At 45.4% G+C, this 22,599-nt stretch overlaps 1 long non-coding RNA gene across 1 annotated transcript in view; it reads right to left on the reverse strand.

Moving 5' to 3' along the window:
- Nucleotides 1–14,377: 14,377 nt before the first annotated feature.
- The window catches only part of LOC116990650, a 10,136-nt gene continuing 1,914 nt past the window's right edge, over nucleotides 14,378–22,599 (reverse strand). Inside the window, exons 2-3 of the long non-coding RNA XR_004416591.1 lie at nucleotides 15,632–15,635; nucleotides 14,378–14,388 (exon numbers count right to left, since the gene is read on the reverse strand). This is a non-coding gene — a long non-coding RNA (uncharacterized LOC116990650). The remainder of the gene's footprint in view (nucleotides 14,389–15,631; nucleotides 15,636–22,599) is intronic.

Raw genomic sequence — 22,599 nt, forward strand, 5'->3', positions numbered from 1 at the left:
GAAGAATGGATCAAATCCAAGGCAGAGTCCCATTGCTGGTCTGTTATTTTCGTATTCAGCTCGCCCTCCCACGCAGCTTTTAATGAGGTATAAGGTTTCAATATAACCGACCCTAACAAGTTGTACAAAAAAGAGATGCATTTCTTCCGGTTGGGATCTAGAGCTAGGATGGAATCGGTCAGGGTTTCAGGGGGACGATTTGGGAAATGGGGGAATATCATCTTCACAAAATTCCTAATCTGGAAAAAGATTCCATTCGGCCCTTCGAGCCTGCACCGCCATTCAATATGATCATGGCTGATCATCCATCTCAGTATCCCGTACCTGCCTTCTCTCCATACCCTCTGATCCCCTTAGCCACAAGGGCCACATCTAACTCCCTCTTAAACATTGCCAATGAACTGGCCTCAACTACCCTCTGTGGCAGGGAGTTCCAGAGATTCATCACTCTCTGTGTGAAAAAAGTTCTTCTCATCTCGGTTTTAAAGGATTTCCCCCTTATCCTTAAGCTGTGACCCCTTGTCCTGGACTTCCCCAACATCGGGAGCAATCTTCCTGCATCTAGCCTGTCCAACCCCTTAAGAATGTTTTAAGTTTCTATAAGATCCCCTCTCAATCTCCTAAATTCTAGAGAGTATAAACCAAGTCTATCCAGTCTTTCTTCATAAGACAGTCATGACATCCCAGGAATCAGTCTGGTGAACATTCTCTGCACTCCCTCTATGGCAATAATGTCCTTCCTCAGATTTGGAGACCAAAACTGTACGCAATACTCCAGGTGTGGTCTCACCAAGACCCTGTACAACTGCAGTAGAACCTCCCTGCTCCTATACTCAAATCCTTTTGCTATGAAAGCTAACATACCATTCGCTTTCTTCACTGCCTGCTGCACCTGCATGCCTACTTTCAATGACTGGAGTACCATGACACCCAGGTCTCGCTGTATCTCCCCTTTTCTTAGTCGGCCACCATTTAGTTAATAGTCTGCTTTCCTGTTTTTGCCACCAAAATGGATAACCTCACATGTATCCACATTATACTGCATCTGCCAAACATTTGCCCACTCACCCAGCCTATCCAAGTCACCTTGCAGTCTCGTAGCATCCTCCTCACAGCTAACACTGCCCCCCAGCTTAGTGCCATCCGCAAACTTGGAGATATTTCCTTCAATTCACTCATCCAGATCATTAATATATATTGTAAATAGCTGGGGTCCCAGCACTAAGCCTTGCGGTACCCCACTAGTCACTGCCTGCCATTCTGAAAATTACCCGTTTACTCCTACTCTTTGCTCCCTGTTTGCTGGCCAGTTCTCTATCCACATCCATACTGAACCCCCAATGCCGTGTGCTTTAAGTGTGTATACTAATCTCTTATGTGAGACCGTGTCGAAAGCCTTCTGGAAGTCCAGATACACCACATCCACTGGTTCTTTCCTATCCACGCTACTAGTTACATCCTCGAAAAATTCTATAAGATTCGTCAGACATGATTTACCTTTTGTAAATCCATGCTGACTTTGTCCAATGATTTCACCACTTTCCAAATGTGCTGCTATCCCATCTTTAATAACTGACTCTAGCAGTTTCCCCACTACCGATGTTAGACTAACTAGTCTGTAATTCACCGTTTTCTCTCTCCCTCCCTTCTTAAAAAGTGGGGTTACGTTTGCTACCCGCCAATCCTCAGGAACTACTCCAGAATCTAAAGAGTTTTGAAAGATTATTACTAATGCATCCACTATTTCTGGAGCTACTTCCTTAAGTACTCTGGGATGCAGCCTATTTGGCCCTGGGGATTTATCGGCCTTTAATCCATTCAATTTACCCAACACCACTTCCCGGCTAACCTGGATTTCACTCAATTCCTCCAACTCCTTTGACCCGCGGTCCCCTGCTATTTCCAGCAGATTATTTATGTCTTCCTTAGTGAAGACGGAACCAAAGTAGTTATTCAATTGGTCCGCCATATCCTTGTTCCCCATGATCAACTCACCTGTTTCTGACTGCAAGGGACCTACATTTGTTTTAACTAATCTCTTTCTTTTCACATAACTATAAAAACTTTTGCAGTCAGTTTTTATGTTCCCTGCCAGTTTTCTTTCATAATCTATTTTTCCTTTCCTAATTAAGCCCTTTGTCCTCCTCTGCTGGTCTCTGAATGTCTCCCAGTCCTCCAGTATGCTGCTTTTTCTGGCTAATTTGCACGCATCATACTTCGCTTTGATACTATCCCTGATTGCCCTTGTTATCCACGGATGTACTACCTTCCCTGATTTATTCTTTTGCCAAACTGGGATGAACAATTTTTGTAGTTCATCCATGCAGTCTTTAAACGTCCTCCATTGCACATCCACCGTCAACCCTTTTAGAATTAATTGCCAGTCAATCTTTGCCAATTCACGTCTCATACCCTCAAAGTTACCTTTCTTTAAGTTCAGAACCATTGTTTCTGAATTAACAATGTCACTCTCCATCCTAATGAAGAACTCAACCATATTATGGTCACTCTTGCCCAAGAGGGCACGTACAACAAGACTGCTAACTAACCTTTCCTCATTACTCAATACCCAGTCTAAAATAGCCTGCTCTCTCGTTGGTTCCTCTACATGTTGATTTAGATAACTATCCCGCATACATTACAAGAAATCCTCTTCCTCAGCACCCCTGCCAATTTGATTCACCCAATCTATATGTAGATTGAAGTCACCCATTATAACGGTTTTGCCTTTGTCGCACGCATTTCTAATTTCCTGTTTGATACCATCTCCAACTTCACTATTACTGTTAGGTGGCCTGTACACAACACCCACCAGCGTTTTCTGCCCCTTAGTGTTTCGCAGCTCTACCCATACCGATTCCACATCCTCCAAACTAATGTCCTTCCTTTCCATTGCGTTAAACACCTCTCTAATCAGCAACGCTACCCCACCTCCTTTTCCTTTCTCTCTATCCCTCCTGAATATTGAATATCCCTGGATGTTCAGCTCCCAGCCTTGGTCACACTGGAGCCATGTCTCCGTGATCCCAACTATATCATAGTCATTAATAGCTATCTGCACATTCAACTCATCCACCTTATTACGAATGATCCTTGCATTGAGACACAAAGCCTTCAGGCTTGTTTTTACAACACTCTTACCCCTTATACAATTATGTTGAAAAATGGCCCTTTTTGATTTTTGCCCTGGTTTTGTCTGCCTGCCACTTTTACTTTTCACCTTGCTACCTATTGCTCCTACCCTCATTTTACACCCCTCTGTCTCTACGCTCACACATTTAAGAAACCCTTTCCCTTTAACTCCATCCTCCACTATCCCATTCGACACCCCACCCCCCTTATTCAGTTTAAAACCACCCGTGTAGCAGTGGCAAACCTGCCTGCCAGAATGCTGGTCCCACACCTGTTAAGATGCAATCCGTCCCTTTTGTACAGTTCCCCCTTACCCCAAAACAGACCCCAGTGATCTAAGAATCTAAATCCCTGCCCCGTGCACCAGTTCCTCAAGCACACGTTCAGGTCCCGTATCTCCCCGTTCCTGCTCTCGCCAGCACGAGGAACTGGAAGCAAACCGGAGATAACATCCCTGGAGGTCCTGCTTTTCAGCATTTTTCCGAGCTCTCTAAAGTCACGCTGCAGAATATTCATCCCCTTCTTTCCGACATCGTTCGTGCCGACATGCACTACCACTTCCGGATGTTCACCTTCGCCCTTGAGGATTTTCTGCACTCTGTCCGTGACATCCTGAATCCTGGCATCAGGAAGGCAGCAAACCATCCTCGCATCCCGTCTGTTGCCGCAGAAACCCCTGTCCGTACCTCTCACAATGGAGTCTCCCTCTACAATGGCGTTGCCTGCCTTAGGCCTTTTTGGTTCTGGCTCAACAGCCCTATTCGCATCGCAAGCCAGTCCGCCGCTCAGTGTAAACACGACTTCTGTCCCGACATCTTCTAAGTGGGTGAACCTGTTCACAAGAGGTACAACACCCGGGGACGTTGGCATTCCATGCTTCCCTCCCTTTCTCACTGTGTCCCACCTTCTCTCTTCCAGTACCTCAGGTGTAACAATCGTACTGTAGGACTTGTCGAGGAACGACTCCGTTTATCGGACGAACCGGAGTTCATCCACTTGCTTCTCCAGTTCCCCAACACTGCCCTTCAAGAGCTCTACCTGGATGCACTTCTCGCATTTGTAGCAGCCAGAGGCACCAGCGGTGTCCTTGATCTCGCACATACTGCAAGCATCACACTGAATCAGCTAGCCTGACATCTCCTTCTTTCGTCTCTACCTCTCAAGCGTATTGCGTTGTCTCGCATCCTCGCCGAAGACTCTCGAGCCAAAGACTCACACTTTTCTCACAGGCCACTTCCCTCACTGTCGCTCCCCAAGAGCAGTCTTGCTTAAATTGACTGATAAATTGCCTGATTTACCAATTTACAAACCAAATTCCTCAGTTTTCATCTGTTTTCCCGGCACTGACTCACTTCTCTCCTCCCACTTGGGCTAGAGCCAATCAGTCGTATCTCTTGCTATACTCCTGCTGCTGTTGCTCCCAAAACTACAGCAGTTCTGAGCAAAGTCTGCCTGTCCTTGGCCTGTACTTTAACTGTTTTTCACTTCTCTCCTCCCACTTGGGCTAGAGCCAATCAGTCGTATCTCTTGCTAAGCTCCTGCTGCTGTTGCTCCAAAACCTACAGCAGTTCTGAGCAAAGTCTGCCTGTCCTTGGCTCTACTTTAACTGTTTTTCACTTCTCTCCTCCCACTTGGGCTAGAGCCAATCAGTCGTATCTCTTGCTAACCTCCTGCTGCTGTTGCTCCCAACCCTACAGCAGTTCTGAGCAAAGTCTGCCTGTCCTTGGCCTCTACTTTAACTGTTTTTCACTTCTCTCCTCCCACTTGGGCTAGAGCCAATCAGTCATATCTCTCGCTAACTCCTGCTGCTGTTGCTCCCAACTCTACAGCAGTTCTGAGCCTGAGCATGTCCCTGAGAACGTCATTGACCAAAGCCTGGAAGACGGCCACCAGATATTCACAATGTCCCGTGGGAGTGTTGAAGGCGGTCTTCCACTCATCTCCCTCTTTGATGCGGACCAAGTGGTAGGCGTTGCGTAGATCCAACTTCGAAAAGATGGTGGCCCCCTCCAGGAGCTCGAAAGCAGAGGAGATGAGTGGGAGAGGGTAGCGATTCTTCACAGTGATGCCGTTGAGCCCCCGGTAATCTATGCAGGGACGCAGAGATTTGTCCTTCTTCTCCACGAAGAAGAACCCAGCCCCAGCAGGAGACGAGGAGGGACGGATGAGACCAGCAGCCAATGAGTCGTTTATGTATTTCTCCATGGCGCTTCTCTCAGGGGCGGACATGGAGAAAAGGCGACCCCTACGAGGAGCGGAACCAGGCAGGAGGTCTATGGCGCAGTCATAGGGCCGATGTGGAGGAAGGGAGGTGGCCCTAGACTTGCTAAAAAAACTCCCCAAAGTCATAGTACTCGGCTGGGTCCCCCGTCAGATCTGGAGCAGAACTGGAGCAGCTGGCCGGTTGAGGAGCTGAGGCTTGCTTCAGGCACACGTGGTGGCAGGAAGGGCTCCAACCCAAGATGACCCCCGTCCTCCAGTCGATGTTGGGGTTGTGTCGCCGAACCTTAGGTGTAATCCAGGATGAGGGGAAGACGGGGAGACTGCAGGATGTGGAACTGGATGGTCTCATGGTGATTACCAGACAGGAGCAGGCGCACTGGGACCGTCTGGTGAGAAACAGTCCCCAGGAGATGGCCGTCGAGGGCGTTGGCGCGAACAGGTTTAGGCAGGGGAACACAACTGATGCCTTGCTGGCGGGCTAGGTCCATGTCCATAAGATTAATGTCACAACCAGAGTCTATGAAGGTGGCGAGGGTGTGAGAACCATCAGACAACAGCAGACGGGCATGACAAAGAGGGCGTCGGGCAGAGGAAAGTTCAGAGGTTCGACTCACCAGTAATTCGTCCGCTACTGGTGAGTCTGGCCTTTTACTGGACACTTGGAGATGTAATGACCCTGTCGCCTCTCCCGACGTCTCGCCAGGATGCGTCGGTCCAGACGGGTCGTTAGCTCGATAAGCCCAACCAGAGCAGAAGGAAGGTCGTGTGACACCAACTCATCCTTGATATAGTCATTCAAGCCCAGCAAGAAAGCGTCACACTGGGCCGGGGCGTTCCAATCACTCTGACGAGCCCTGGTGCGAAAGTCGATGACGAAGTCAGCGACGTTCTGGTTCCCCTGGCTCAACCCCAGCAGACTTCCCGCAGCGTCCGGACCCATCGAAACCTCACCGAACACCTTGCGAAGCTCCGCGGCGAAGGCCTGGAAAGAGGAGCAAGCCGGCGTGCGTCGCTCCCATTCAGCCGTTCCCCACAGTCGAGCTCTGCCAGTCAGGTGATTAATGGTAAACGCCACTCTCGCCGTTTCCTGGGCGAAGGTGTAGGGCTTTAGGGCGAAGAGAATGGAACAGATCGTGATGAATGGGTTGCAGCCCTCCGGGTCTCCAGCTTAGCGCTCCGGGTTCCCATCCGGGGCTCAGGTGATGGTCCTGGCGGACCGGGAGCTGGTGCTGTCGGAGCCGGAGGCGAAGGATGGGGTGTAGCCTGGGCGAGGGTGGTCGTCAGCTGTTGGACCTGGGTGGCTAGTGCAACCAATGCTTGCTCTTGGTTTGACACAGCCTGTCGAACCTCGGAGTTGGAGGCGGTGAGGATAGCTTCGTGCTGCAGGAGCGTGTGCTCAATCCTCTCGAAGCGGTTTGACGGAGACGTTGTATGCGCTGAGTCCATTGTGGGCCAGATTGTACTGTAACGGATATAGCTTGGACCCAATAGCAGCACAGAATCAGGCAGGTATAGTTGGTAATGAACTTTATTACGAATCTATAACACAGAGTAGTAACACAGGAATGGGTACACCGTTCTCACACAGAGGCTCAGGATTGAGCGAGGGTTCCGAATAGGGGCAGGCAGGAGACGTAGTCGGGGTAGCGGAAAGTCCGGCAACCAGGAGATCCAACACACGTTGCAAACAAACCAACGAGGGACAGACGAAAGGAGAGTCGAAGCCAGGCAGGAAGTCGAGAAGTCGCTGGAGAGTCTTGCATGAATGCTGAGAACAATCTGGCACTGTGTGAACGGTGACGAGAGTCTATATACCGGGTTAATTGGTGATCAGAGGCAACTGAGTGCAACAGGTGAGGAGAGTTGGGCTGATGAGAGGGGAGTGGCAGGCAGGCAGGTGAGGAGAAGGAGGGACCGGTGGAAAAGTACTGGGAGGTGAAGTGGATGAGAATGAGGAGAGGGCAGACTGTGACATGTCCATTTTATGTACTTTAGTTTATTTAATAGATCTCGAATGTATTTAGCTATGTTATTTCTGATCAGTTTGGATAACATGCAAAACAAAGCATTTCACTGTGCCTCGGCACGTGTCAGAATAATAAACCCACACCTAAGCCAACGAGAAGAAAGTGCATTTATTCGTTAAATGTCTTTAGAACAGAGTGAATATCATTGCCTCCTGATTAATTTTCATTTTATTAAGGAATATAAATGTCGGAGCACTGCTTGCTCAGGGTGTTTACAATGAACGGCGGAAGTAAATGAAGCTATTCACTTCATTAAGGTTATAGGTTGGTTGTGCTGTGATCTTTTCACCCATGAGGATTCCCCGATATATAATAAAGATATCAATGGAAAGAAGGAGATCCGTCTTTCTGTTGCACTAGTCAGACGCGTATCTACACTTTGATCATGGTCTTTGACCATGCCTATAGTCCTGCTGCTAGAATACATTGTCTATCCTTTACTTGCAGAAATTGGTAATCCTGGTGTTATTCGTTCAACGCATGATTACATGTATCTGCCAATGGACGTCAGCAGATCATAGTTCAACTTCAATTTTCAGTTGATTTGCTTAGTAAAAGCAAAACGATATTCTATTTGTCAGTGAAAGCGTGTAATTGATTCACAAATGTTGCATTATTTCTGCATTAGAAACGTAGAAACATAGACACATAGAACATAGCTGCAGGAGTAGGCATTCGGCCCTGCGGCCAGCACCGCCATTCAATATGAGAATGGCTGATAATCCAAAATCAGTATCAGCAGGCAGTGAAGAAAGCTAATGGAATGTTGGACTTCGTAACAAGAGGATCTCAGCATAGGGGTAGAGAGGTTATTCTGCAGTTGTATAGGGATCTGGTAAGACCACATCTGGATTATTGTGTATAGTTTTGGCCTAATTTGAGAAAGACATCCTTGTGATTGAGGCAGTGTAGCGTAGGTTCAGGAGATTGATCACTGGGATGGCGGGACTGTCATACGAAAGATTGAAAAGACTAGGCTTGTATTCACTGGAGTTATAGAAACATAGAAACATAGAAAATAGGTGCAGGAGTAGGCCATTCGGACCTTCGAGCCTGCACGGCCATTCAATATGATCATGGCTGATCATCCAAATCAATATCCCATACCTGCCTTCTCTCCATACCCCCTGATCCCTTTAGCCACAAGGACCACATCTAACTCCCTCTTAAATCTAGCCAATGAACTGGCCTCAACTACCTTCTGTGGCAGAGAATTCCACAGATTCACCACTCTCTGTGTAAAAAATGATTTTCTCATCTCGGTACTAAAAGACTTCCCACTTATCCTTAAAATGTGACCCCTTGTTCTGGACTTCCCCAGCATCGGGAACAATCTTCCTGCATCTAGCCTGTCCAATCCCTTAAGAATGTTGTACGTTTCTGTAAGATCCCCCCTCAATCTTCTAAATTCTAGCGTGTACAAGCCGAGTCTATCCACTTTCTTCATGTGAAAGTCCTGCCATCCCAGGAATCAGTCTGGTGAAACTTATCTGTACTCCCTCTAGGGCAAGAATGTATTTCCTCAGATTAGGAGACCAAAACTGTGCGCAATACTCCAGGTGTGGTCTCACCAAGACCATGTACAACTGCAGTAGAACCTCCCTGCTCTTATACTCAAATCCTTTTGCTATAGAAACATAGAAACATAGAAATTAGGTGCAGGAGTAGGCCATTCGGCCCTTCGAGCCTGCACCGCCATTCAATATGATCATGGCTGATCATCCAACTCAGTATCCCGTACCTGCCTTCTCTCCATACCCTCTGATCCCCTTAGCCACAAGGGCCACATCTAACTCCCTCTTAAATATAGCCAATGAACTGGCCTCGACTACCCTCTGTGGCAGGGAGTTCCAGAGATTCACCACTCTCTGTGTGAAAAAAGTTCTTCTCATCTCGGTTTTAAAGGATTTCCCCCTTATCCTTAAGCTGTGACCCCTTGTCCTGGACTTCCCCAACATCGGGAGCAATCTTCCTGCATCTAGCCTGTCCAACCCCTTAAGAATTTTGTAAGTTTGTATAAGATCCCCTCTCAATCTCCTAAATTCTAGAGAGTATAAACCAAGTCTATCCAGTCTTTCTTCATAAGACAGTCCTGACATCCCAGGAATCAGTCTGGTGAACCTTCTCTGCACTCCCTCTATGGCAATAATGTCCTTCCTCAGGGTCACATCTAACTCGCTCTTAAATATAGCCAATGAACTGGCCTCAACCACTTTCTGTGCAGAGAATTCCAGACATTCACCACTGTCTTTGTGAAAAATGTTTTTCTCATCTCGGTCCTAAAAGACTTCCCCCTTATCCTTAAACTGTGACCCCTCGTTCTGGACTTCCCCCACATCGGTAACAATCTTCCTGCATCTACCCTTATGAATTTTGTAAGTTTCTATAAGATCCCCCCCTCAAGCTTCTAAATTCTAGCGAGTACAAGCCGAGTCTATCCAGTCTTTCTTCATATGAAAGTACTGCGATCCCAGGAATCAGTCCGATGAACCTTCTCTGTACTCCTTCTATGGCAAGAATGTATTTCCTCAGATTAGGAGACCAAAGATGTACGCAGTACTCCAGTTATTGTCTCACCAAGACCCTGTACAACTGCAGTAGAACCTCCCTGCTCTTATATTAAAATATTTTTGCTATGAATGCTAACATACCATTCGCTTTCTTCACTGCCTGCTGCACCTGTATGTCTGCTATCAATGACTGGTGTACCATGACACCCATGCCCCCCTTTTCCTAATCGGCCACCATTCAGATAATAGTCGACTTTCCTGTTTTTGCCACCAAAGTGGATAACCTCACATTTATCCACATTGTACTGCATCTTCTATGCATTTGCCCACTCACCCAAACTATCCAAGTCACCTTGCAGCCTCCTAGCATCCTCTTCACAGCTAACACTTCCCCCCCCCCCCCCCCAGCTTCGTTTCATCCGCAAACATGGAGATGTTGCATTTAATTCACTCATCCAGATCATTAATATATATTGTAAATAGCTGGGGTCCCAGCACTGAGCTTTGCGGGACCCCAATAGTCTGAAGTTTAGGGGTAACTGAAGTTTAGGGGTAACATGAGGGGGAACTTCTTTACTCAGAGAGTGGTAGCTGTGTGGAATGAGCTTCCAGTGAAGGTGGTGGAGGCAGGTTCGTTTTTATCATTTAAAAATAAATTGGATAGTTATATGGATGGGAAAGGAATGGAGAGTTATGGTCTGAGCGCAGGTATATGGGACTAGGGGAGATTATGTGTTCGGCACGGACTAGAGGGGTCGAGATGGCCTGTTTCCGTGCTGTAATTGTTATATGGTTAATAGTCACTACCTGCCATTCTGAAAAGGCCCCGTTTACTCCTACTCTTTGCTTCCTGGCTGCCAGCCAGTTCCCTATCTACATCAATACTGAACCCCCAATACCGTGTGCTTTAAGTTTGTATACTAATCTCTTATGTGGAACCTTGTCGAAAGCCTTTTGAAAGTCCAGATAGAACACATCCACTGGTTCTCCCTTATCCACTAAACTAGTTACATCCTCGAAAAATTCTATAAGATTCGTCAGACATGATTTACCTTTCATAAATCCATGCTGACTTTGTCCAATGAATTCACCACTTTCCAAATGTGCTGCTATCCCATATTTAATAACTAACTCTAGCATGTTCCGCACTATCGATGTTAGACTAACTAGTCTGAAATTCCCCGTTTTTTCTCTCCCTCCCTTTTTAAAAATTGTGGTTTCATTATCTACCCTCCAATCCTGTTGAACTACTACAGAATCTAAAGAGTTTTGAAAAATTATCACTAATGCATCCACTATTTCTGGGGCTACTTCCTTAAGTACCCTGGGATGCAACCTATCTGCCCCCGGGGATGTATCGGCCTTTATTCCATTCAATTTACCGAACACCACTTCCCGGCTAACCTGGATTTCACTCAGTCCCTCAATCTCATTTGACCCACGGTCTCCTGCTATTTCGGCAGATTATTTATGCCTTCCTTATTGAAGAAAGAACCAAAGTAGTTATTCAAGTTGTCTGCCATGTCCTTGTTCCTCATGATTAATTCACCTGTTTCTGACTGCAAGGGACCTACATTTGTTTTAACTAATCTTTTTCGCTTCACATATCTATAAAAACGTTTGCAGTCAGTTTTTATGTTCCCTGCCAGTTTTCTTTCATAATCTATTTTCCCTTTCCTAAATCAGCCATTTGTCCTCCTCTGCTGGACTGTGAATTTCTCCCAGTCCTCTGTTAGGCTGCTTTTTCTGGCTCTTCATATGCTTCATCTTTTGTTTTGATACTATCCCTGATTTCCTTATTATCCACGGATGCACGGCCTTCCCTGATTTATTCTTTTGCCAAACTGCGATGAACAATTGTTGTAGTTCATCTATGCTGCCTTTAAATGCCTTCCATTGCATATCCACCGTCAACCCTTTAAGAATCAATTGCAAGTCTACCTTGGTCAATTCACGTCTCATACCTTCAAAGTTACCTTTCTTTAAGTTCAGGACCCTTGTTTCTGAATTAACAATGTCGCTCTCCATCCTAATGAAGAACTCAACCATATTATGGTCACTCTTGCCCAAGGGGCCACGAACAACAAGACATCTAACTAACCCTTCCTCATTACTGAATACCATGTCTAGAATAGCCTGCTGTCTCGTTGGTTCCACTACATGTTGGTTTAGAAAACTATCCCGCATACATTCCAAGAAATCCTCTTCCGCAGCACCCCTGCCAATTTGATTCACTCAATCGAAACGTAGATTGAAGTCGCCCATTATAATTGTTTTACATTTGTTGCACGCATTTCTAATTTCCTGTTTGATGCCATCCCCAACTCCACTTATACTGTAAGGTGGCCTGTACACAACTCCCACTAGCGTTTTCTGCCCCTTAGTGTTTCGCAGCTCTACCCATATTGATTTTACATCCTCCAAGCTAATGTCCTTCCTTTATATCGCTTAAATCTCCTCTCTAACCAGCAACGCTACCCCACCTCCTTTTCCTTTCTATCGATTCTGTATATTCTGTCTCCTGAATATTGAATATCACTGGATGTTCAGCTCCCAACCTTGGTCAACCTGGAGCCATGTCTCCGTGATCGCAACTACATCATATTCATTAATAACTATCTGCACATTCAACTCATCCACCTTATTACGAATGCTCCTTGTATTGAGACCCAAAGCTTTCAGGCTTGTTTTACAACACTCTTACCCCTTATAAAATTATGTTGAAAAGTGGCCCTTTTTGATTTTTGTCCCGGATTTGTCTGTCTGCCACTTTTACTTTTCACCTTCCTACCTATTGCTTCTACCCTCATTTTACACCCCCTGTCTCTCTGCTCATGCACCCATCCTCCTGCCATATTAGTGTCAATCCTCCCCGACAGCACTAGCAAACACTCCCCCAAGGACATCGGTTCCATTCCAGCCAAGGTCCAGACTGTCCTGTTTTTAGTGGTCCCACCGCCCCCAGAACTGGTTCCAATGCGATAGAAATTTGACCCCCCCCCCTTGCACCATTTACAAGCCACGTATTAATCTGCAACATCCTCCTATTTCTACTCTGTCTAGCACGTGGCACTGGTAGTAATCCAGAGATTATTACCTTTGAGGTGCTACTTTTAAGTTTATCTCCCAGCTCCCTAAATTCACCTTGTGGGACTTCATCCAGTTTTTTACCTATATCGTTGGTGTCAATGTGCACCACGACAACTGGCTGTTCACCCTCCCCCTCCAGAATGTTCTGCAGCCGTTCAGTGACATCCCTGGCCCTTGCACCAGGGAGGCAACATACCATCCTGGAGTCTCGTTTACGGCCGCAGAAACGCCTATAATTTCCCCTGACAATTGAATCCCCTATTACTATAGCCCTTCCACTCTTTTCCTCCCCTCCTGTGCCGCAGAGCCTCCGCATTGCCATGAACCTGCTGCTGCCTTCCCCTGATGAGCCATCTCCCCCAACAGTATCCAAAGTGGTATATCTGTTTAGGAGGGAGATGACCGCAGGGGACTCTTGCTCTACCTGCCTACTGTTACGCTGGTTAATGACCATCCGTTCCCTTTCTGTCCGCTTAACTTTTACCTGCGGTGTGGTCAACTCACTGTACGTTACATTTCTCTCACTCAGACAAAAATGATTGTGGATAAAAAAAAAACTGCAAGTCTATCTTCGGAAGTGTGTGACACTATTTGACGCGATATACTGTAACAGAATGACACTCTTATAGGTTCATCCGATTGAGGGTTGACATTCTTCTTTGAAAATGCATCGGGAATCGTCCGTATCTGCAAGGAAACAGCGAAATCGGGGCTGATCTTTCGGAAAGTCCAATGGTATCCCGCAAAACCTAAAACGGTATGCGTATTACAGAACAATATACCGACGCGTGATTATACACTGTTGACGTAGCAGTTGGCTTAATATGGAACCGTGTGCTTGGTTGTAGCAAATTCCAAGTTCAGTGTCACTAGGACAATTCTCTGCGGAGCGTCATCCGAAAACGCGTCGACGTGATTATTGATACACAAGAAACCGTTGTTTGCTGTAAACGTCAGGCGATTGTCTGCACATTGTGCTGGGACAGAAACATTAAGAAAGGGGAGGGAAATGTCTAAAATAGAAGTGTTTTCGGACGGGAGGCATGCGAAGTTTGCTTTGCCTCTGGGATCTCCGATCGATCCACGGCTGTTTATGTTTATATCGGTGAATTGGATAAATATGTACAGATATGATGGGTAACATTGCAAATTACATTTAAATTCAGATTCAGATTCAACTTTATTGTCATTGTGCAGTGTACAGTGCAGAGACAACGAAATGGGTAGTATCGTAGATGGGGAAGAGGCTTAACGAAGCAGAGCGGCTTCTTGTTCAGCTGGGCAAGTGGGTTGAATTTAATGCAACATAGATTCGAGGTTTGTATTTTGGAAAGTTAAACTACGGCACAAACTTTAACGTGGATGGTAGGGCCCTGGAGAGTGTTGTACTGCAATAGCATCTAGGACTACAGGTACATTATTCCTTAAAACGTGTCGTCACTGGCAGATAGGATTGCAATGAAGGGTTTTGGTACTTTGTCCTTCACCTGTCGGGTTAACTTGTGAACCTTCTGATTTTTTGTAGTCGGCAGGGCAGTAATCCGCATATTGCCAACTTGGTCAATTTTACATTTTTAACAAGCCAATTATCCTACAAGCATGTGCGTCTTTGGCGTGTGGGAGGAAACCGAAGATATCGGAGCAAAACCCGCGCAGATCACAGGGAGAAAGTACAAACTCCATACAGGCAGCACCCGTAGTCGGGATCGAACCCGGGTCTCTGGCGCTGCATTTTGCTGTAAGGCAGCAACTACCGCCGTGCCACCGTGGCTGCCTTATTGAGTATAGATGTTATTGAGTATAGATTTTAGAACGATTTTTGACAGACACACGATGGTGGAGAGGTCACATTTGGAGTACTCTATTCATTTTTCGGTTATTCCACTATAGGAAGGATGCCGCTATATATGCACTGATTCCGGAAAGAAGAGGGCGAAAGGAACATATGATTAGTCTAAGGTACACAAAATTGCTGGGGAAACTCAGCGGGTGCAGCAGCATCTATGGAGCGAAGGAAATAGGCGACGTTTCGGGCCGAAACCCTTCTTCAGACTTATTAGACTAATATGATTAGTCTAATAAGGTCAAGTTGGTCCTACGCCCAGTGAAGACGGGAACACACATGACTGGACCTATTACAACTCATACCGTTCCTGGTGAATGCTAAAAACCGGGAACTAAGAGAACATTTCCACCAGATAAAACATCTCAAACTGGCTTGAAAGGTACCACAATAAAAGATCGTCCTTTCAAGATGCGGTTTTGGAGAAGAGTAACCGATTTCAGGACCTTCTTTTTTTCGAATATTCTTCCCACTTGGAACGCGTCGCAAAGGCTGGCGGTGGAGTCAGCACGACTGTGACATTTAGAAACATAGAAACATAGAAAATAGATGCAGGAGTAAGCCATTCGGCCCTTCGAGCCTGAACCGCCATTCAATATGATCATGGCTGATCATCCAACTCAGTATCCTGTACCTGCCTTATCTCCATAACCCCTGATTCCATTAGCCACAAGGGCCACATCGAACTCCCTCTTAAATATAGCCAATGAATTGGCCTCAACTACCTTCAGTGGCAGATAATTCCACAGATTCACCACCATCTGTGTGAAAAAAAAGTTCTGGACTTCCCCAACATCGGGAACAACCTTCCTGCATCTAGCCAGTCCAACCCCGTAGGGATTATGTACGCTTCTATACTATACCCCTTCAATCTTCTGGTTTAAGAAGCTTTTGGACCGTACATCGTCCAGACCAAGGAACGGCACCTATCCACTGATAATGTTTCAAAATGACATGTCAAATGAACGGCACAGTGGCACAGCGGTAGACCTGGGTTTGATCCTGACCACAGTTGCCGTCTGTATGGAGTTTAAACGGTCTCCATGTGACCGCGTAAGTTTTCTCCGGGTGCTCTGCCCCCACCCCCAACTCCAAAGCCGTACAGGTGTGTTAGTTTATTCGCTTCGGCGAAAATTGTAAATTGTTCCTTGAGTGTAAGATAGCACTAGCCAGCGTATGCGGTGATAGTTGGTCGGCGCGGACTCAGTGGGCTGAAGGGCTTGTTTCCTAGCTGTATCTCTAAAGTCTAAAGTCAAAGCCTCTCTTCCCATTGTTATGTCTGTCAGCCTCATGCGTTGAGAGGGGGAGAGAAAAAACAAACCAGAACAGGCACCTCATATCCTCCGTGAGTAGCCGACAACCCAACGGCATGAACATTGACTTTTCACGTTTCACTTCCATTGGCCGCTTCACGCTACCACTCTCCCTCTATTCTACCTGACTGTTTGAGGGTTTTCCGACTGGGATCATCGATTGTCCATTTCCCCACATTGGTGTTGCCTGTTCTCCCCTGTTACTTGAGCAACTTGCTTTTTTCCCCTTATACTAGACCCCAGCAGCTGCACCTTTCTGGGTCTCATGTCAGAATAAAGGTTCTGCGACGTGCTGTGCCCAAGTCAATCCTAAATTAAATGCACCAATCCATCAAGCTTCCCTGGATCATATCTGCCTTAATCTTCTGAATGCGCCGACCACGCGGGCTGTTCTTAAATGAGTTGCAAGGTCTATATAGACAACATCTGCTGCCCTACTTTCATCAATCATATTCGTCATCTCACCAAAAACGTCATTCGACTTATCTTAAAGATATGAACATTCTGGGGCAGAACCACACTGACCACGCTAAATATCTTGGACCATCCCCGGTGCCTCGTTGCTCCTTATTCGTCTATGTTGTCTTCATGGGGGACAGACTCCTGACTGGTGTTCACGATATGCCTACCTGCAGTTATCTAGACTACAGTTCAACCAACCGTGCCTCTTGCCAAGGCGCTATCATCCATTCTCCATTACTCTATATTCGCCACATTTATCCCCAAGACAATGTTTCCAAACTACGTCATCCGAGATGTCCTGGTTCATTAGTAACCGTGGTTTCCTCCCAGGTTTCATGAATATATCCGCACTCGCGGGATCGTGGGATCCCTCAGACGGAACGAGGATAGTTCCTCTTTTCCTAACCTCCACTCCAGCAGCATCTACATCAAACACATCATCCTCTGGTGCTTTTCTAGCCGCCATCGTGATCCCACCGCCAGTCATATCTTCCCAACCCCACGCTCATTCGCTTTGCGCAGAGATGACCCCATCCGCAACCGTTTAGTTCACCTCTCTTCCCATCAAACCGACCCCTCCCCAAATATTTCCCCCACCGCAGGAAATGTAATACCTGTCCCTATAACGCTAGCCTCACGTCAATCCTCGTCCACAGCAGTCCTTCCAGGTGCGAAAGAGTTTCACGTGCACCTCCCCCTTACTTCGTCTATATTAACTGCAACGCCTGGCTACTCCGCACATATCCCCCCCCCCCCCCTTCTCCGCTCCACCTCTTCGCCCATGCACATCCATGGACTAGTATTGCTTTCTCCTTCCTCTTTCCCTTCCACCTAAATTCCTTTCGCTATATTCACAATCCACAACACTTAAATCACTTCTTCTTATACCTAGGTTTTTATCACTTTTGGCCTCTAAAATATTTTACTTGCCTGCTGAGTTCCCTCAGCTATGTTTTACTCAAGGTTCAAGAATCTGCAGTTCCTATTGTCCCCATTAAGCGTCGTGTATTTGATGAAATGAATGATTAACTTCAATTAACAGGGAGTGCTCAATCAAGCATGTGAATTTATAGCAGATGTAAATAGGACTTAGGTTGCACGCAAACATCTACTACTCTGCCGGATTGCGCCAGACGTACTTTCTCTCGGATTATGGGGCAATCAGTAATCATACTAATAGAAAGTATTTATTATCCTATTCTTGCAATAATCGGAGTTCCCGGTGTCATTTAGATAAGTTCTAAGAGATTCGTTTACATGCGTTTGTTTCACCGACGTTAATGAGTAACAGCAAATGTTTCTGAAGAATTCAGTTTTTTAAACTGTTCATAAATATATCCAGTGTGCTAGCCATCTGGCAAGGGTATATTTGAAAAGCGCAGGGCGAAACGGGCTGATCGACTGACAGGTGCGTCGGATGCCGAAAACATAAGCGGACTTGGCAGAAGAGTTTAGAAGAATTAAAGGTCATTTCATTTAATGTGGAGCTTATTATTCACTTGCTCTGAAATTCGAGTAGGGCTCAGAGCATTAAACTAAGCAGTCGTCCATTGCGGAATGGGATAATCATGGATTTTTTTTCAGCAAGTGACTAGTTAAAACATTCGGTTCAAATGACCAGACGGTGCAAGAAAGGTTGATAAGGAATACGAGTGTATCCAGGATCGTGGTGCCAACTTCAAAGTGGCACGATCGCGTTGAATCGTGGACCAACTGCTGGACACCGAATAGCCTAGTACCTCTCGGATCCAGCGTCTTCTTCTAGTCGCAAGGATTATGCCGAGATAATGGACTACTCTTCACGAAAATTAGAAGCATGTTTTGTAGTAAATGCCTACTATGTTCTGTGTGCTGAAGCAAAGCAATAGTTTCATTGCCCTATCAGGGACACATGACAATAAACTCACTTGAACTTGAACTTGAAGCATGGACCAGGAGCGGCGAACCGGTTCAATGTCCGATGCTTAATTATCATTCAATATCGTTGGCATTCCATATTTTGTTCCGCCGAGGATAGTCAAAGCTGAGAAAGAAAAAAATGGAACCTCGTGAAAACGACTTGAGGAATGGTAAAGTACTCGATATGTGCGCTTTATTAAATGTAACCGTCCAAGTTATTAGCCCGCATCGCACTGAATGTTTGTCGATTCTGTGGAGAAGCGATTGACTATATTCAAATTAATGTAAACTTCTGTACATCTGTGTCCACAGTGGAAGTTGGGGTCAGATACCTGCTCACCTGGTTGTGCGCGGCCTTTCGGAAATTACAAACAAAATAGAGGGACTCAAATAGAGAAAGCTAGTAGACAGAAGGGGAGGCAGGAAGCAGAAAAGGGAAGCACTCAGACACAAGAGGAGAAAGAAAAAAAAGGAGATAAACAGAGAAGAGACGGGGGGTTTCTTAAATGTGCATATTTTAATGCTAGGAGCATTGTAAGAAAGGTGGATGAGCTTCGAGTCTGGATAGACACCTGGAAGTATGACGTTGTGGCGATCAGTGAAACATGGTTGCAGGAGGGCTGTGATTGGAAACTAAATATTCCAGGATTTCGTTGCTTCAGGTGTGATAGAATTGGAGGGGCAAGAGGTGGAGGTGTTGCATTGTTAGTCAGGGAAGATATTACAGCAGTGCTTTGGCAGGATAGATTGGAGGGCTCATCTAGGGAGGCTATTTGGGTGGAACTGAGAAGTGGGAAAGGTGTAGCAACACTTATAGGGGTGTATTATAGACCGCCAAATGGGGAACGAGAATTGGAAGAGCAAATATGTAAGGAGATAGCAGATATTAGTAGTAAGCACAAGGTAGTGATTGTGGGAGATTTCAACTTTCCACACATAGACTGTGAAACACATTCTGTAAATGGGCTGGATGGTTTGGAGTTTGTAAAATGTGTGCAGGATAGTTTTTTGCAGCAATACATAGAGGTACCTACCAGAGGAGGGGCAGTGCTGGACCTCCTGTTGGGAAATGAGACGGGACAGGTGCGGAGGTATGCGTTGGGGAGCACTTCGGGTCCAGTGATCACAATACCATTAGTTTCAATATAATTATGGAGAAGGTCAGAACTGGACCTAGGGTTGAGATTTTTGATTGGAGAAAGGCTAACGTTGATGAGATGCGAGATGATTTAAAAGGAGTGGACTGGGACCTTTTGTTTTATGGGAAAGATGTAGAAGTGAAATGGTGGACATTTAAAGGGGACATTTTAAGAGTACAGAATCTTTATGTTCCTGTTCGGTTGAAAGGAAACAGTAAAAATTGGAAAGAGCCCTGGTTTTCAAGGGAAATTGGACATCTTGTTCGGAAAAAGAGGGAGATCTACAATAATTATAGGCAGCATGAAGTAAATGAGGTGCTTGTGGAGTATAAGGAATGTAAAAAGAATCTTAAGAAAGAAATTAGAAAAGCTAAAAGAAGATATGAGGTTGCTTTGGCAAGTAAGGTGAAAGTAAATCCAAAGGGTTTCTACAGCTATATTAATAGCAAAAGGATAACGAGGGATAAAATTGGTCCATTGGAGAAACAGAGTGGGCAGCTATCTGCAGAGCCAAAAGAGATGGGGGAGATATTGAACAATTTCTTTTCTTCGGTATTCACCAAGGAGAAGGATATTGAATTATGTGAGGTAAGGGAAACGATTAAAGTAGTTATGGATACTTTGAGTTTCAAAGTAAAAGAAGTACTGACACTTTTGAAAAATATAAAAGTGGATAAGCCTCCAGGTCCTGACAGGATATTCCCTAGGACATTGAGGGAAGTTAGTGTAGAAATAGCCGGGGCTATGACAGAAATATTTCAAATGTCATTTGAAACGGGAATAGTCCCCGAGGATTGGCGTACTGCGCATGTTGTTCCATTGTTTTAAAAGGGTTCTAAGAGTAAACCTAGCAATTATAGACCTGTTAGTTTGACTTCAGTGGTGGGCAAATTAATGGAAAAGATACTTAGAGATAATATATATGAGCATCTGGATAAACAGGGTCTGATTAGGAACAGTCAACATGGATTTGTGCCTGGAAGGTCATGTTTGACTAATCTTCTCGAATTTTTTGAAGAGGTTACTAGGGAAATTGACGAGGGTAAAGCAGTGGATGTGGTCTATATGGACTTTAGTAAGGCCTTTAACAAGGTTCCTCATGGAAGGTTGGTTAAGAAGGTTAAACTGTTGGGTATAAATGCAGGAATAGCAAGATGGATTCAGCAGTGGCTGAATGGGAGAAGCCAGAGGGTAATGGTGGATGGCTGTTTGTCGTGTTGGAGGCAGGTGACTAGTGGGGTGCCTCAGGGATCTGTGTTGGTTCCTTTGTTGTTTGTCATGTACATCAATGATCTGGATGAAGGGGTGGTAAATTGGATTAGTAAGTATGCAGATGGTACCAAGATAGGGGGTGTTGTGGATAATGAAGAGGATTTCCAAAGTCTACAGAGTGATTTAGGCCATTTGGAAAAATGGGCTGAAAGATGGCAGATGGAGTTTAATGCTGATAAATGTGAGGTGTTACACCTTGGCAGGACAAATCAAAATAGGACGTACATGATAAATGATAGGGAATTGAAGAATACAGTTGAACAGAGAGATCTGGGAATAACCGTGCATAGTTCCTTGAAGGTGGAATCTCATATAGATCGGGTGGTAAAGAAAGCTTTTGGTATGCTAGCCTTTATAAATCAGAGCATTGAGTATAGAAGCTGGGATGTAATGTTAAAATTGTACAAGGCATTGGTGAGACCAAATCTGGAGTATGGTGTACAATTTTGGTCGCCCAATTATAGGAAGGATGTCAACAAAATAGAGAGAGTACAGAGGAGATTTACTTGAATGTTGCCTGGGTTTCAACAACTAAGTTACAGAGATAGGTTGAATAAGTTAGGTCTTTATTCTCTGGTGCGCAGAAAGTTAAGGGGGGACTTGATAGAGGTCTTTAAAATGATGAGAGGGATAGACAGAGTTGATGTGATCAAGCTTTTCCCTTTAAGAATAGGGCACATTCAAACAAGAGGACATGACTTCAGAATTAAGGGACAGAGGTTTAGGGGTAACATGAGGGGGAACTTATTTACTCAGAGAGTGGTAGCGGTGTGGAATGAGCTTCCAGTGGAAGTGGTGGCGGCAGGTTCGTTGGTATAATTTAAAAATAAATTGGATAGGCATATGGATGAGAAGGGAATGGAGGGTTATGGTATGAGTGCAGGCAGGTGGGACTAAGGGAAACAAGTTGTTCGGCACGGACTTGTAGGGCCGAGGTGGCCTGTTTCCGTGCTGTAATTGTTATATGGTTATGATATGGTTATATTGTAAGAATGTAGCGGGTCCAGCAGCAATTGTGAAGGAAAATGTTAAGTAGACGTTTCAGTCGTAACACTGCCTTAGTGTGGTGCCGAATGTATCTGTGAATTTGGGACTGTTGTACAGACGAGTTCTAAAGAGTTAGCCAATGCACTCTAAATATTGGAGGAAAGAACTGCAGGTGCTGGGTTAAACCGAAGATAGACACAGAATGCTGGAGTAACCTTAGCGGGACAGGCAGCATCTCTGGATAGAAGGAATAGGTGAAGTTTCGACAGGTCACCTATCCAGAGATGCTGCCTGCCCCGTCGAGTTACTCCGGCATTTTGTGGAACTCCAAATAATGTTTACTCCAGGTCAAAATAAGCCAATACTATACGACTATTTATAATGTTGGTAATTGTTATGAATTGTATACGTTTCCACTTAATTATTGTACTTTTTTTAAAGTTATATTATTTATTAATTATGTGTTTATTACTTACAAGTGTGTTATGTTGCTATTTGTTTTACCTGCACGGTTATTTGTTGAAAAGTCATAGACGAGGTGTCTCATGGTGTCCAAATTTCAACCCATGAAGGCTAAACCACTCCATAATTATGTCCATAGCGGTTTGTCTTTCAGCCGTGGAAAGTCTGATGTCCTGGCCCAAAGTAACGAAAAATAAAGTCAATGCATTCGGGTTGAATTTTGCGGCAGATAGTCTGGGC

The sequence above is a fragment of the Amblyraja radiata genome, chromosome 31, assembly GCF_010909765.2.
Source record: "Amblyraja radiata isolate CabotCenter1 chromosome 31, sAmbRad1.1.pri, whole genome shotgun sequence".
Taxonomy (NCBI): Eukaryota; Metazoa; Chordata; class Chondrichthyes; order Rajiformes; family Rajidae; genus Amblyraja; species Amblyraja radiata.